We start from the raw sequence: 16,926 nt of genomic DNA on the forward strand, positions 1-16,926 counted from the left end.
TTTTTGCAATTGCAACAAAAAAGAGTAAAATACCCAGAAATAAATCTAACGAAACACGTGAAGAACCTATATGATGAAAACTATAAGGCTCTATTAAAAGAAATCAAAGAAAATACAAAGAAACAAAAAGATATTCAACGTTCTTGAGTTGGAAGAATCAACATAGTTAAAATGACCTTATGGCTTAAAGCATTATACAGATTTAATGCAATACTCATCAAAATCCCATCAAGATTTAAAAAAAAAAATAAAACAAAAAATCATCAGATTTGTATGGAAGCACAAATGACCCCGAATTGCCAAAGCCATCCTGAGAAAAAAGGCATCACTCTGCCCAACTTCTAATTATACTACAAAGCGACAATCATCAAAATGGCATGGTATTGGCAGCAAAATAGGCACACGGACCAGTGAAACAGAATCCAGAGTCCAGATGTAAACCTATATTTATATATAGGCAAATAATTTCCTACAAGAAAGCCAAAAACATACAGTAGAGAAAGGAAACTCTCTTCATTAAATGGTGCTGGGAAAGCTGGAAAGCCACCTGCAAAAGAATGAAACTAGACTGTTGTCTATCACCTCACACCAAAATTAACTCAAGATGCATTAAGGACCTGAAAATAAGACCTGAAACAATAAAATGCATAGAAGAAAACATAGAAACTAAACTCAGGTACCTTGGACTTAAAGATTTTATGAATTTACTTCAAGAGCAAGGGAAGTATAAAAAAAGTTAATAAATGAATGGGTCTACATCAAACTAAAAAGCTTCTGCTTAGCAAAAGAAATCATCAATAGAGTAAAGAGACAATCATCCGAATGGGAAAATATATTTGCAAGCAAAGCCTCCAGTAAGGGCCTGATATGCAAAATATACAAAGAACTCATACAACTCAATAACAACAACAACAAAGCGATCCAATCAAAAAATGGACTGAGGATCTGAACAGACATTTCTTTCAAGAAGATGTACAAATGGCCAACAAACATATAAAAAGATTCTCAACATCACTAGCTATTAGGAAAATGCAAATCAAAACCACAATGAGATACCATCTCACAACTATTAGAATAGCTATAATCAACAGGACAAGTAATAACAAATGTTGGAGAGGATGTGGATAAAAAGGAACCCTCATACACTGCTGGTGGGACTGCAAATTAGTAGAGCCACTAATGAAAACAGTATGGAGTTACCTCAGAAAACTAAAAATTGATCTACCATAGGATCCAGCAATCCGTCTACTGGGTATTTACCCCAAAGAATTGAAAACTCATATCCAAAATATATTTGCACACTGTTGTTCATAGCAGTGTTATTCACAGTGGCCAGAACATGGAAGTAATTGAAATGTCCTATGATAGATGATTGGTTAAAGAAGCTGTGGTACATATATGCAATGGAATATTACTCAGCCATAAGAAGAGATGAAATACTGCCATTTGTGACAACATGAAAGAACCTCAAGATAATCACGCTAAGTGAAATAAGCCAGACAGAAAAAGTTGAAAATCACATGATATCACTTATATGTGGGATATAAACCTAAAAGTAACAAATGAACAGGACACATAACAAAGACTTATGGACATGGACAATGGACTAGTGGTTATCAGAGGGAGGTAGATCTGGTAAAAAGGGACAAATATGTGGTGATAGAAATCTAACTATGGGAAATGAATAGATGATATAAAAAAATATATACATATGTATATATATATTACTGTTAAAATCTACAGTTGAAACTTACCAGATTTTATTAACCAATGTTACCATAAAAAATTAATTAATTAATTTTAAAAAATGCGTAGAGGAAACACTTCTCTCAAGAAGACATATAAAAGGCCAACAGGCATATGAATAGATCCTCAACTTTACTAGCTATTAGGGAAATGAAAATCAAAACCATTGTAAGAAAGCAACTCTCACATTAGGAATGGTTATTATCAACAAGATAAGAATAACAAGTGTTTCAGAGATTGCAGAGAATACACTGCTGGTGGGAATATAAATTGGTACAGCCACTATGGACCACAGTGTGGAGGTTCTTCAAAAAATTAAGATCAGCAATCCCACTTCTGGATATCTACTCAAAAATTTTGAAAACATATATATGTAAAGATATTATATACCCTGATGTTCATAGCAATGTTATTCATGGGGACAAAGACATAGAAACAACCAAAGTTGCCCTTAAGCAGATGACTGGATCAAGAAGTAGTACATATTTACAATGGAATATTAGTCATTAGAAAAAATGAAATACTGCCATTTGTGACAACACAGATGCATCTTGAGATTAACATGCTAAGCGAAATAAGTTATACAAGAAAAGTGAGAACCATATGATTTTACTTGTATGTGAGACATAAAACTGAAAGCAGCAAATGAACAAGACAAATGAACAAAAATTCATAGAGGCAATAGTTTAAAGGTTACCAGAAGGAAAGGAGATGGAAAGGTAAGTAGATAAGGATAAAGGTAGTCAAATGTATGGTGACAGAGAGATTTCACTTTGGGTTGTGAACACACAATGCAATATACATATGTATTGTTGAATTATATATTTGAAACCTATATAATTAACCAACATCACTCCAATAAATTTAATTTTAAAAAAGGAAGAGTTGGAATGGATGATCTCTAAGTTTTTCATCTTGCTCTTTGCTTTTAATAGTACATATGAAGTATTTCTCTATTGCATGAGATTTTTACACAGCTCAATTTTTAATAGTAAAAACCTGTTTTTTCCTAAATGTTATTCCCTTTAGAAAGTCTCTCTCATTATAAACACAACATAATTCTACTTTCAAAAGCAAGACGTTATGTCCAAATACATCATTAATCTGCCTTCGCATTAGATCTGCGTAATAATTTTTTTTAAAAAAAGACGAATATAGTATATTATTGAACTTCAATTAAATTTCAGAACTGGGATGTGTACACAGTCAACCATAGTTTAGTGCATTTAGAATTGCAGATATTGTTAGTGTTGTATGTTAACAAAGTAAAATAAACTCTCTTCTGACGTTAGCTTTTAAAAACCACTTCAAATGCGTTTATATCAAAATCTGAACACATTTGTTGTTTTAAACAAGAAATAGTGTCTGGTTTGTGGCTTATAATATGATCAATATGACTATATCCGCTTTATTTTATTTTCATGTCATGATATGTGACATAACGTGTATAGAAACACTCAATATATATATCATTTTATGTCAATATAAAAGAATTTATGTGTTGATATATTTGATTAATTTTTCTAGATTGGATATTATAATGCTAATTTTGACCTTCTTGATTTATATTTTTTATTTTAACCAAAATCTTTAAAATAAGCAAGAGCTAAAAAAAAAATAGAGTTTACTTTGGGTTGTACTCTTTTAACCAAATTTCTCTGGTCATTTCTTCTGTGTTTGAATTACTCAAACAGTAACATGGTTCTCAAGCCGAGGTCTTTTTATCATAAACTTTTTGTTCTAAATTACATAAAACATATGTTAAATATGCTTGGCCCTACCTCTATCATTCCATATGGTATTCTATTTAAATAATATCTATAATTCTGAAAAGTTGAAAGCACCCCAGATAATGCTAATGCACATCTAAATGTGAACCACTGCTCGAATATTCTCAAACGCAGCACTATTTGCCCCAAAAATGGTGAAAGAGATCTTAGAATACATAACTTCATTTTAAGTCCCTGTGTCTCTACCAGTCTCTTATACTGCTTATTTGATTTGGGTTCTCACTAGTTTTTTTGCTAGGCCATAATGGAAGTATTCCTGATTAACTATTCTGTTCCCTTTCTTGTATCTCCTATTTCTTCTTTTAGACTAATCCTTCGTTGACACCAATGTGCATTTTTTTCCTCAAATATGTCTTATATGACACTTTTCTTATTTGTTCTTTTATTATTATTATCATTTTTATATTAGTTTCAGGTATAAAGTACAATATTTAGACATTTGTATAATTTATGAAGTGATCCCCCCTGTATATTATGGCCCTACACATAGCCATTACAATAATATTGACTATATTGCCTATGCCGTACTTTATATCCTGTGACTGTTTTGTAGACACTAATGTGTACTTCTTCATCTCTTCACCTTTGCCTCCCAGCCATCCAACCCTGCTTGTCTCTGGCAATCACTTGTTCTCTGGATCTGTGAGTCTCCTTTACTTTCTAATTTACTAATTACACATCTGCTTAAATAAATGTATTGTTTTACAACTGTTTTAGATTTACAAAAATTACCAATACAGTACAGAGGGTTCCCATATACCTCACACCCAGTTTCCCCCATTAATAATTCTTACATTAGGATAATAGATTTGTCACAATTAATGAACCAATATTGATACATTATTATTAGCTAAAATTAAACTTTATTCATAGTTTCTTAGTTTTTATCTAATAATTTCTTTCTGTTTCAAGATTTCATCAATGATACCACATTACATTTAGTCATAATGTCTTCTTAGGCTCTTTAATGGTCCTTTTGTTTTGCTTAGTTTAATTTTGTTTTGTTTTATTTTGATCTTGACAGTTATAGAGTGTTTTGGTCAAGTATTTTGTAGCATGTCTCTCAATAAAGATTTTTGCTTTTCCCCATGATTAGACCGAAGTTATAAGTTTGACAGAGAAAGACCACATATAGTGCATTTTTATCCTATCGTATCAAGAGTACATACTACCAATGTGACTTATCATTGATAATATTAATGTAGTGTTCCTCCCCAGGAAAGTTTCTTTCCTCCTAGCCCTTTTTCATACTGTTTTCTTAGGAAAATTTACTATATACATCCCATACTTAAGGACTGAACAGTTATGCTCCACCTCTTTTAATGGTGAATTTTCTATTCAAATTATATGGAATTCCGCCCAGTGTTTTTATCTCTTCCTCTTTTGTTTAATCATTTATTTATAAATATTGACCTATAGATATTTATTTTATATTTTGTATTATAATCCAATATTTTATTATTTATTTGTTGCTTAAATTGTTCCATTTTGGTTGCTGGAGGCACTTCCATTGGCTTTTGTCTCTGTCATATGCCCAGCATTGTTGAGTTTTTTAACCTGTTAGAGAAATTCTTTACTTTCTGTCACTATAAAATGCTTCAGGTTCATTCTATATATTTTCTGACCCAGTTCTAGGATCAGCTATTTTTTTTCAAAAGGCTCTGTTACTTTTATTGGAGAGTGGTATTAGAAACCAAAATATCTACATTAGGAATCTCATTGCTAGTGAAGTGTGGTTGCTTCCAGGACATCTCAGCTGTCAAGACAAAGAAATATATGTATTTACTCTAGTAACTTCCTATGGCTGATATAAAATAATTTTATAAACTTAATGGTTTTAAACAACATAAATTTATTTTCTTATTGTTCTAGAGGTCAGAAGTCCAAAATGGGTCTGAATGGCCTAAAATCAGTCCAAATCAGGGTATATATGTGTTTCCTTATAGAGGTTATATAAGATAAAAAGATTTATTGTCTTTTCTAGATTCTAGAGCCCAGACTTATTTCTTGGCTCGTGTCTTCCTTCCATCTTCAAAGGTAGCTATAGCTGATCTCGCCTACACCAAGTGATTCTAATACTGACTACATTTACACATATAAGGACGCTTTTGATTATAGTAGGCCCACTCGGATAATCCAGGATAATCTCTCCATCACATGCACGTTACATAAGAAACTATTTTAGTGAAAAAGAAAGCATTATAATTGTTAAAATTTATTTAAATAAACTAAAGGAATTCATTTATCACAGTGTTGATAAGGTTTTTGTTAATCTAATGTTAAAATAATTTTAGTAAGCCAATTAAACAAAAGCATTGCTTTTGTTATTTAAATAAATTGACAGCATCTATAAAAAGATTTAAATAAAAAATAAATGCATAAAATTAGGTCTGCCATAACTACTATATTTGGTTAGAACAACTAATGCAGGTTTGGAATTAAGCTGAGAATAAGAATATAATAGAGTTTGCCTGGAAGAAAAGAAATAAAATTTGCATATCTCCGATGAGCATAAAAGATTCTCTGAATGGAATGTAATCCTTTGAAACATAAATCCAGAAAACTATTAGAGTCACATGGTTTTAATTATGAGCAACAGCGCCTGCTTTATACATAACTATGAATGCCTTGAATTTACTCTAAAGAAAATAGGATCTACTTAGATTCTCCAACACATATCATTTATTGCTTTACAGTTACATGACCCTAAGCTGTTATGTTTATGGACTGGGAATCAATATAACATAAGTCCTTACTGTTTAAATTTTAGGGGTGAGGTTCGTATTTAGACTTTTTCACCTACCAACTGTATAAAATTGACAAAATTATTTAACCTTCCTAAAAGTCATTGTTTGTCGTTGTTGCCTTTTTGTTTGTTTGTTTGTTTTTGTTGAAGATTAAATAGCACTATAGAAGTAGAGAGTTTATTACATCATAAGTACTAAAAAGATGTTAGCTGTTATTATTAATGGCATTATTACTAGAGTTATGTTCAATGTGTCAAAAAAATCTAAAAAAGGGTATTTGAAAAACAGAATACCATGAGCTAATTTATTAAAAAGAAAGACACAGCCATAGTCGAGTTGTTGAAAGGAAACTCCTGTTGGCCTCTGCTCCACTGGAAAATCTATTGAAGCTAAAGTGTTAGGTTCTATTTATCTTGATGGTTTCTTTTGACTCAATAATTAACAAAATCAAAGGGACTCTTGGACTGTAAGTTTAAGAAATTTTGTCAACTTTGTCAATTCTAGCTGTTTCACTCTTCAAACCACTGTCTCATAAGTTAACTCCCACTCTGTCCAGTTCAGTAACACCTTTTTCTGTGATACTGCACTCTGCTTTTTTCTTTCTCTTAATTTAGGCCTTATAGATTCACTGGTCTCTGGCACATAACAATTATTTTTCTCCATTGATCCTCTTCACAGTTAAATATGGCTAACTCCAATCAACTAGCTCTCAAGTCCTCCAAGAATCCTGCTGGAGTGATGCACCTTTTCAAAGTGCAACAGCATCTAGTACTTCCACTACTAGAGCATAGATGCCCTATTTTGTAATTTCCAGCTCACTTGCCAGTTTGACTCTCTAATTGGAGATTTTCAATTTCAGCTCTATTGACATTTTAGGTTGGATGATTCTTAGTTGGAGTAGGTGGGAGGAGAGCTATCCTATACGTTATAAAATGTTCAGCTATATCCTTGGCCTCTAACTACTGAGTGCTGGCAGCACTTACCTCCACACCCTGTTGGACACCAAATAAATCTCAAGTCATTGCCGAATATTCCTAGGGAGAAAATTGCCCCTGGTTGAGAACCACTGTAATAGACAAGTGAATCTCAATCTTGGTTGCTAATCAAAATTTCCTGGGGAATTAAAAAAATCTGTCTGATTCTCTCTTAAGGGAGTCTTTTTAAATTGGTTTGGTTTGAGGTGAAACTTAATCAGGATTCAAAATAAAGATTAAAACAAAGGAAAAAAGAAACTTAATACTCAGTTTGTATTAGTCACAAAAGCTCTATTCTATTTATGGACTATTATTAGCACATAATAAAACCTGATGCTGTTTTGAGGCAGTTGAAATTAACAAATGAATGAATAAATTCAGCTACCTGCAGTTATATCACAGACATAATTCCACCTTTTACTGTAGTTCTCTATTTCTTTATCTCTATATTATGCATTCTTTTCAGAAATTTGTTTCTATCTTTCCATTATAGCATAGTACTTGGTATATATTTAACAATAAGTATTTTTTAAAGAATGCACTAATGAATGAATGAATAATTGTAGAAATCTTCATTCCTATTGTGAGAGAGACTGCTGGTTGAAAGTTATTGTCGTTAAAAGTTTGGCTATTTAATATCTGTTATTTTTCTCAAGCAAAAAATAATGGTAATTTTATTAGAGAAGGAATGTTCCAGCTTAAAGGTTATATTTTCCAGCCTTTTTGTAGCTGGGTGTGGTTATGAGATTACATCTGGCCAGTGATATATAAGAAGAAATTATTGAATGGGGTTTTTGAGAAGCTCATTAAAAGAGGGGAAAAATGACACAGATCTCTTTATTTTCCTTCTCATTTTATTGCTCCCTAACACAGATGGCTAGAGCTCCAAATGTTGTCTTGAACTACAAGATGACTTTAGAATGAAAGCCATTTGCTCAAGATAATAAGCAAAATCCATAAAGATCATGTTGCCATACCAGCTCTGACTGTCCATGTTTTCACCTTTAGATTTGAAAGAAAAATAAAATTCAATCTAGTTTCTGATCTTTGTTACTAGCAGTTTAATGAATTTCTTTACTACAATAGTCAATAGAACACACTGTTGAAAAGCCTATTTTATCTCTCATACTATGTATTTTTATGGAAGGAGTGCATACATTTTAATTATGTCTCATTTTATCATAATGCTTATGAGGATGCATATATGATCCTGTGGTTTGGACATGTGCATTTTGATCTTTTTTTATATTAAACTATTGTGTTCCTTTATGAAAATCAAGTCTAGAGTGTTCTTTTAGAATTTCAGAATGTGCCTTCAATACATATCTAAATTACACTTCACGTTGTTTACTTGCCTCTAATGGGAATTTTCTTGCTGTGAACTTGCTGTTCATGTAAGAACACTTCCTTTCAGGGCTTGCATTAAGGATTGTAAGCTATACATATAAAAAAAATGACTGGCATGCCTGCTGTTAAGTAGCTGTTTTTAGAAAAATAAATCTTTTCCTTCCAGCAAGATTCAGTTATCTAAACTCACCCAAATGGAATGGAAATTGCCCCTTCAACTAATTGTACACTTGGAAATGTTCACTTAAGGATAATTGTCCAATGGTAATTACCCTTACTACCCACCATCTTTAAGAGGTAAAAAAGTTATTGTACAATATTCTATTGAATATTTGAATGGTGAAATTGTGAAAATATTATAAGCTTTTAGGGAGAGAACTCTAAAATATTTCTAGGAATCAAATTCTCCCCTAATTGCTTAAAAGTGTGCTCTTGTTAGCATGATCCCTCATTTCCCCTCAGCTCTCTCTTCAAAATATTAAAGTGATAAGAAACTTTTTCAATGTATTTTGTCATAGAAGTTATATTATGTTTCTCAACAACCTAAAAGAAGATCTTTATTAACTCACTTATATCTTATCCATGTGTTTGGGTCTTATATGCATAAGCAAATAAGAAATATATTAACCTGTTGGGGAAAAATAAGAAAAAAGTGGTTGAAAATAAAATTTATTTGATAGCAATTCCATCACAAATACAGCAGTAATCATTTAAAAGACACATTATTTACCCTATCGAATAATGACGTGAATGGAGGATACATTTCCACATTAGTCATTGTCAAAAAATAAAAATAATATTATATATTTAATCCAGCTATTTTAACACAGATCAAAAACAATTAATTATTTAGTAGTTCTAAAAGATCTTAAGTGTAATTTTGTCATTAGTCAATTGAAACTGTATTAGAGAGGCCACTTTAATATTTAACTTTTAAATCTCTCATCATCCCTTGGAGTATATTTACAACTTAGTTGAGTTGTTTGCCATTCATATGGATGTTACATTCTATTAGGTGCTTAAGAAGCATTTTAGTTTATTGAAACAACATGACTTTTATTTTGGAAACTTATATACATTACATCCATATGTTTTTTTTGATAATTATAATCAATACTTTTCTGAATATCTTCCCCCTAGACTAGGTGAAATTGATTAGGATAATATGTGGCATGATAAGTGGGCCTACAAGGTTCATGTAGAAAAATAAAGCACATGGCAAGGAGATCATAGAGGCAGTGGAGAAATTAGAAACCATGGACTAAAGCCATTTTTGGAATGGAATTCTCAACACTGTCAATAATTGCTGAGAAGTCAAGAAAAATAAGGAATGAATAATGGAAAGGTGTTCTAATAACAGATCATTAATTGGTAGAGTGACTATATATGCCGTGATCCAAATGGGACTCCTTTAAACTGAAACTTCAACTCCTAGTAATGATGTTGAATATTTTTTCTACTCTTAAAACCAAAAGAAGTCACTAATTTTCTTTACATGAAAATAATTATTTCATTATTAATATTTTATTTTATAGTTTATATACCTTAAACATCTTACTAAAAGTATCTAATATAAGCAATTACAAATTCTCTATGTATGTTGTGAAATGGTGGCATACATAATACTTTAAGACATAATTTATTGCAAAGTCTCAATCTTTAATGCATGTTCATCACTCAAAACATTAAAATCATACTTGTTATTGTTAACACATTTCCTTTTTGCATATTTTATTTTAAAAATCAGAAAAATTGAAGTATATTATATTTTAGTCTCATTATTAATGATGAACCTACAGTTTTATAAGTTGTGGCTCTTTCTAAATGCATGCATATACATATACAAATACCTACACACTCAGGCCCATACACATATACTCTCATACTTTTTAATTACATATATGCATTGTTCGTGTGGATTCCAGATATTGCCTAGTGTTTGTAACTCCTGAGTATCTTTAATTTATGCTGAAAAGATTGCTTTATTATATTGTAGTACAGATTTACTAGCAATGTCTTAATTTCTCCTTCATTTTTGAAGGAAAGTTTTACCAGATATAGAACTATTTGACCATTTTTCTTCTCTCAGCACTTTGAATATGTTATCCCACTGCCAGCTAAACGTCATAGTTTCTAATGAGAATTCGCTATTAATCTTACTCAAGATCCCTTGAATGGAATGAATCGCTGCTCAACTTGCTGATTTCAAGATTCTTTTAACTTTGAAAATTCAATTATGATATTTCATAGTGTGGATCTATTTGTATTTACCCAATTGTAGTTTGTTGAGCTTCTTGGATGTATAGATTAAGGCTTTCCACCAAATTTGGGAGTTTTTAACAAGTATTTCTTCAAATATTTTTCCTCTTCTTTTCTCTCTCTCCCCTCCTACTGGAATTCCTATTATGTATGTGTGGGTTTGCTTGATGTCAATACTCATTAGGTCCCTTGAGTTCTTTTTATTTTTATTCTTTTTTTTTCTTTTTTAGTTTCTCAGACTATATAATTTCAATTAATCTACTGTTAACTCTTTTGTCAACCTGATCAAATATGCTATTGAGTGCCTCTAGGAATTTTTTTCTTTAGCTATTGTATTTTTCAGCTCCAGTATTTCTATTTTTTCCTGTTTAAAAATAGTTTCTATGCCTTTATTGATGTTTTCTATTTTGATACATTAGGCTCATACTTTCCTTTATACATGTTTTTCTTTAATTCTTCGAACATATTTATAGATTATTTAAGTATTTTTAAGTAAACTCAGTATCTGGGCTACTTCTGGTACAGTTTTTATTAATTGCTTCTTTTCCTTATATGTAGGTCATAATTTGTTTTGCATACCTCATATTTTTTGTTTAAGTTGGACAGTCTCATTATAATGTGGCAACTCAGTAACTCATATGTTTTCTCTTCTCAGAGTTTTCACTTGCTGCTTGTTGTACTTATTGTTGTTCATCTGATAGTGAGTTTTCTTGACGAATTTTATAAAGTCTGTATTATTTGTCTTGTGGCCACTGAAGTCCCTGTTTATTAGCTTAGTGGGAAACTAATTATTGGATCAAAACATCCTAAAATACCTGAAAACAGAAACATCTATCTTTGCAGGGGGCTCTATGTGTGTGTTCAGGTATCCTTCACTACTCAGTCAGGCAATTTACATATAAGGCTTAACTTTCACTTCCTCCTGCTTGCATGGAATCTCAAGCATAGGCAGGGGTGAGAGGTCAAGGCTTTCCCAGGTCTTTCCTGAGTATATGTGCAGCTCTGATCATGTGTGCATGGCCTCCTAGCTTCCTAGGAATACGTCATATTTTTTCAAAGCCATTATTTTTCAAAGAATCTCATTCGTTCAGTCTTTCTAACTATTTAGTCAGTTCATTGTTTGTCCAAACTATTATTCATTGCTTTAGGCAGCAGTGACTAAAAAATTTTCCTATAATTTTTATTTATTTACTTATTTTTACAAATGACCCACCTACCCCACCCAGATAGAAGCTTTAGCACTAAGCAAGTTCTAAGTTATGTAAGATGAAGACAAGCTTTTTGAGATGGTCTTCCAGGGTGTCACTAGACAGATCAACTAAGGTTAATTATTTGCAAATGAGGCCAATTTTGATTATTCTAGTACTGGTAATAGGCATGTGGGCTGTTATTTTCAAGGATCCTGATGCTCCAGGGATCATGGGATGTGATCAGGATAAATTAGAATCCAAAAAAGCTTGCTATTCTTTCTGAGATCCAGCTGGTTGTTTTTGTTTGTTTGTTTGTTTGTTTGTTTTAAATAAGTAGTTCTTGGGTTGTTACAAGCTTTTGATAAGTTTCAGAATTCCAAACCAAAACCATTTTACCAATTTGTAAGTTTATAAGTTACCATGGCTTCATATTTTATTCAAAACTTCATATTATTAGCCTTTTTAATTTGACCTATTATGACCAGCGTGTTGTATAATTTCATTTAATTTGAAGATCCCTATGAAAAATTGGAATACTTAGTCTTCTTTAGTTTATTTTCAAATATTTTTAATATTTATTTGTGAGGTTAATGCATTTATTGGTTCTATACACTCCAAATATCTTCTCCAACACTTTTGGCTTGATTATTTTCTCCTCATCAATACCATTTGATTCGCAGTTCTTAAATTTATTGTAACTAAATTTATTACTATTTTTTTCTTTGGTTGCAATTTTTTTATGGTAAATAGTATTAATCTTGGTCTAGAGACTCCAAAGAGTTTAATAAGTAGGCTTTAGGGATCCATTTATCCAGACTTGTACTCAGATTCTAGGTATGTGTATTTGTATTTTCTGGGAAGAAGATCCACAGATTTTATCAGGTTCCCAATAATCTTAAACTAACTTCTAAGTTTTTGATTATTTCCCTAATATTAAACAACAACAACAAAAAAGAATAAGAACCACTGCTCCAGTCTCTGCTAATAAGTAATTGTGGGATATTCAGTAAGCTACTTGACCTTTATTTGTTTCAGTTTTTATATCTGTGTGGCAGAAATATTATTTTGTAAAAAATACTTTTTAGTTTTAAATTACAATTGACATACAATATTATATTAGTGTCAGGTATACAACATAGTGATTAGACATTTACATGACTTATGAAGTGGTCACCCTGAGAAATCTAGTACCCATCTGACACCATATATAGTTATTACAATATTATTGAGTATATTCCTCATACTATAATTTACATCCCCACGATTATTTTCTAATGACAAGTTTGTACTTCTTAATTCCTTTTCCTTTTTCACCAACACTCAATCTCCTCTCATATTGCAACCCTCAAAATGTTCTCTGTATGTATTAGTTTATTTCTGTTTTGTTTCTTTATCTTAAATTCCACATGTAAGTGAAATCATATGGTATTTGTGTTGCTCCGTCTGATTTACTCCACTAAGCATAATACCCTCTAGATTCAGTCATGTTGCTGCAGATGGCAAATTTTATTTATTTATGTTTGTTTGTTTGTTTGTTTGTTTATTATTTTTTGCTTTTTATGGCTGAATAATATTCCACTATATATGTGTGCCACCTCTTTATCCATTCATCCATTGAAAGACCCCTGGGTTGCCTCCATATCTTGGCTATTATAAATAATGTCACAATGAATATATGAATGCACATGTCCTTTCAAAGTAGTATTATGGTTTGCTTCAGTTAAATACTCAGAAATGGGATTACTGGGTCCTTCTTTGTCTCTTGTTATAGCCTTTGTTTTAAAGTCTATTTTCTCTGGCATAAGTGTTGCTACCTCAGTTTTGTTTTTTTTTTTTAATTTCTATTGTCATGAAATATCTTTTTCCATCCCATTATTTTCAGTCTGTGTGTGTCTTTTCATCCGAAGTGAGTCTCTTGTAGGCAGTTTATGTAATGTTCTTGTATTCTTATCCATACAGCCACCTTATCTTTTAATTGGAGGATTAAATTATTTTTCATTTGGAGTACTTATTGATAAATATGTAGTTATTGCCATTTTATTATTCATATTTTTGCTACATATACTTTTCTTCTTCTTAAAGACGTCTCTTCAACATTTCCTGTAATACTACTGGCTTGAGGGTGAACTCCTTTAGCTTTTTCTTGTTTGGAAAGCTCTTTATCTTTCCCACTCTAAATGACAGCTTGACTGGATAAAGTAATCTTGGTTGTATGTCCTTCCTTTTCATCGCTGAATATTTTGTGCCAATCCCTTCTGGCCTGCTAAGCTTTTGTTGAGAAATCAGCTGACAGTCTTATGGGAGCTCTCTTGTAGATAACTAATTGCTTTTATCTTGCTGCTTATAAGAGTCTCTCTTCATCTTTAACCTTTGGCATTTCAATTATGATGTGTCTCAGTGTGGGCCTGTTTAGGTTCATCTTGTTTGAGACTTTCTGAGCTTCGTGGGGTTGTAGGTTTATTTCCTTCTCCAGGTTAAGGAAGTTTTTCATCATAATTTCTTCAAATAGATTTTTAATTTTTTGTTCTCTCTTCTCCTTCTGGTACCTATATGATGCAAATGTTGAGACATTCGATGTTGTCCCAGAGGACCTTTAAACTGTCCTCAATTTTTGGATTCTTTTTTTCTTGTTGCTGTTCTAATTCAGTGTTTTCTGTTTCCTTATCTTCTAAATTGCTGAGTTGATCACTTCATTTAATCTGTTGATTCCCTCTAATATAGTCTTCATTTCATTTATTGTTTTCTTCATTTCTAGTCCTTTTTTATGTTTTCTATATTCATTTTTATGTTTTCTATATCTTTGCTAAAGTTCTCACTGAGATCATTGAGCATCCTGATAACTAGTGTTTTGAAATCTGCATTTGGTAGATTGCTTGTCTCCATTTTGTTTAATTATTTTTCTGGAGCTTTGTTCTATTCTTTCCATGGGACATGTTTCTTTGTCTCCCCATTTCGGCTTTCTCCCTGTGTTTGTTTTTATGTATTAAGGAGAGCATTTAAGTCTCCCAGTCTTAGTAGAGTGGCTTTGTGTAGTAGATGTCCCGTAGGGCCCAATGGCACAATCTCCCTGGTCACCTGAACCACGTGCTCAAAGTGTGTCCCTTGTATGGATTACATGTTCCCTCCTCTTGTAGTTGAACACTGGTTGCCATTTTCATGTTGATGGTAGGAAATAATCCTTAGGCTGACTTGTTGGAATAACTGGCCAGTGAGGGGCCAACCATACAGAGCAGGATTCACTTTGGCAGGGCTCCAGTGCCTGTCCAGTATTCCCTTAAGGTGTATCATCCTCAGATGCAGCCCTAGGTGGTCTCTTGCTCTGGTCCAAGGTGACCACGAGGTGTGCCAGCCCAAGGGCCTCTTGGGAGGGACCCAGCTGCAAGCAAGTTCAGCTGTAGCCTATGTACTGCTTGGAGCCACCTAGAAATAATCACCAAGCAAATAACTGTCACTTTTGCTAAGCTTATAGGTACTTCAAGAATCCAAGCCTGGATCTGAGGCCAGCTGCTGCTACTGCTGGGCTTGTGGCTGCTCAGCAAATTACATAGGGCATGCCAAGGCCAGATGATGTTTGTTTGCATTGTGTGAACTTTTGACACATTTTTAGGAACATCTGCAGCATGAGCCAAGATAGGACATTTGTATGAAACAAAACAAAACGAAACAAAACAAAACAAAACAACAAAACAACAAAAAAACATACTGAAGGCTGCTTAGGTGGGCCTACAACTTGAGAGGGGTGGAGGGACCTGTGTTAGCAAGGTTGAAGGAGACTCAGATATGGTGCCTGCCTGCAACTGCATGCTAAGAGCAGGGAGGACTCAATAAATGACAATGGATTCTGCCAGCACTCTGCGTGGGAGAAAGTTGGCCCTCCAGTCCTCTCCCTAAAGCCAGACAATGCAGTTCCTTCTTGTATGCCCTTGGTGCTTTTCAAGCTGTTGCGCAACAATTGGAGTTCAGAGCAAGTGAATTCAATACTGAGTAAATCCACATATGGGCCCTTTAAGAGAAATATCTGTGACTCCTGCAGCCTTTTTTCTCATTCAGCCACAATCTCAACTGGTTTTCACAACAAAGGTTGTGGGGGATTTCTTTTCCTAGCACTGAAACCTTAGGCTGGGGAGCCCAGTGTGGAGCTGGGACCCCTTGCTCCTCCAGGGGAACCTCCATAGCCAAAATATCCTTCTCAATTTTCAACTGCCACAAGTAGTTGTGGAAACAGTCCTGTTTCGTGTCTCCGCCTCTTCTACCAGTCTCAACGTGGCCTCTTATGTATGTCCCCCATTGTAGGACTTGTGTTTAGCCAGGCTTTAGGTGACTCTCAGAAATGGTTATTCTGCAATTTTGTTGTAATCAAAATTACAACAAAATTGTGTTCGGAAAAAGATGAGAGCACAGCATCTACATTTTATGCCATCTTGACTGGAAGTTGACATTACCTTTATTTCTATTTCCTTCTGTTTTCTTTATAAAGAACTTTTGTTCACTTTTCAAGGTCATTGAAAAATCATTTGACAGTAATTATCAAAACTAATACATACTCATTAATACAGTAATTCCACTTCTGATTATATATCCAAAGATATTTCTGCATATTTGCACTAAGAGACATGTAGTAAGATGTTTATAGTAGTTTAACACTTATTTTCATAAAGATGTAAAGAATCTCAATATCTGTTAACAATAGAATGGACAAAAGTAGTAAATATATGCAATGAATGGCGTATGATACACAAACGAACCTAAATAAATTATAATTGCACTTACCAAGATGGATTGCTCCCCAAAACACTTTTATTTAACCAAAAATGTCCGACACAAACTGTACACATTGTGTGATTCCAATTACAAAGTCGAAAAGAAGGCAAAA

Source organism: Pteropus vampyrus, unplaced genomic scaffold (assembly GCF_000151845.1).
Source record: "Pteropus vampyrus isolate Shadow unplaced genomic scaffold, Pvam_2.0 Scaffold71, whole genome shotgun sequence".
NCBI lineage: Eukaryota > Metazoa > Chordata > Mammalia > Chiroptera > Pteropodidae > Pteropus > Pteropus vampyrus.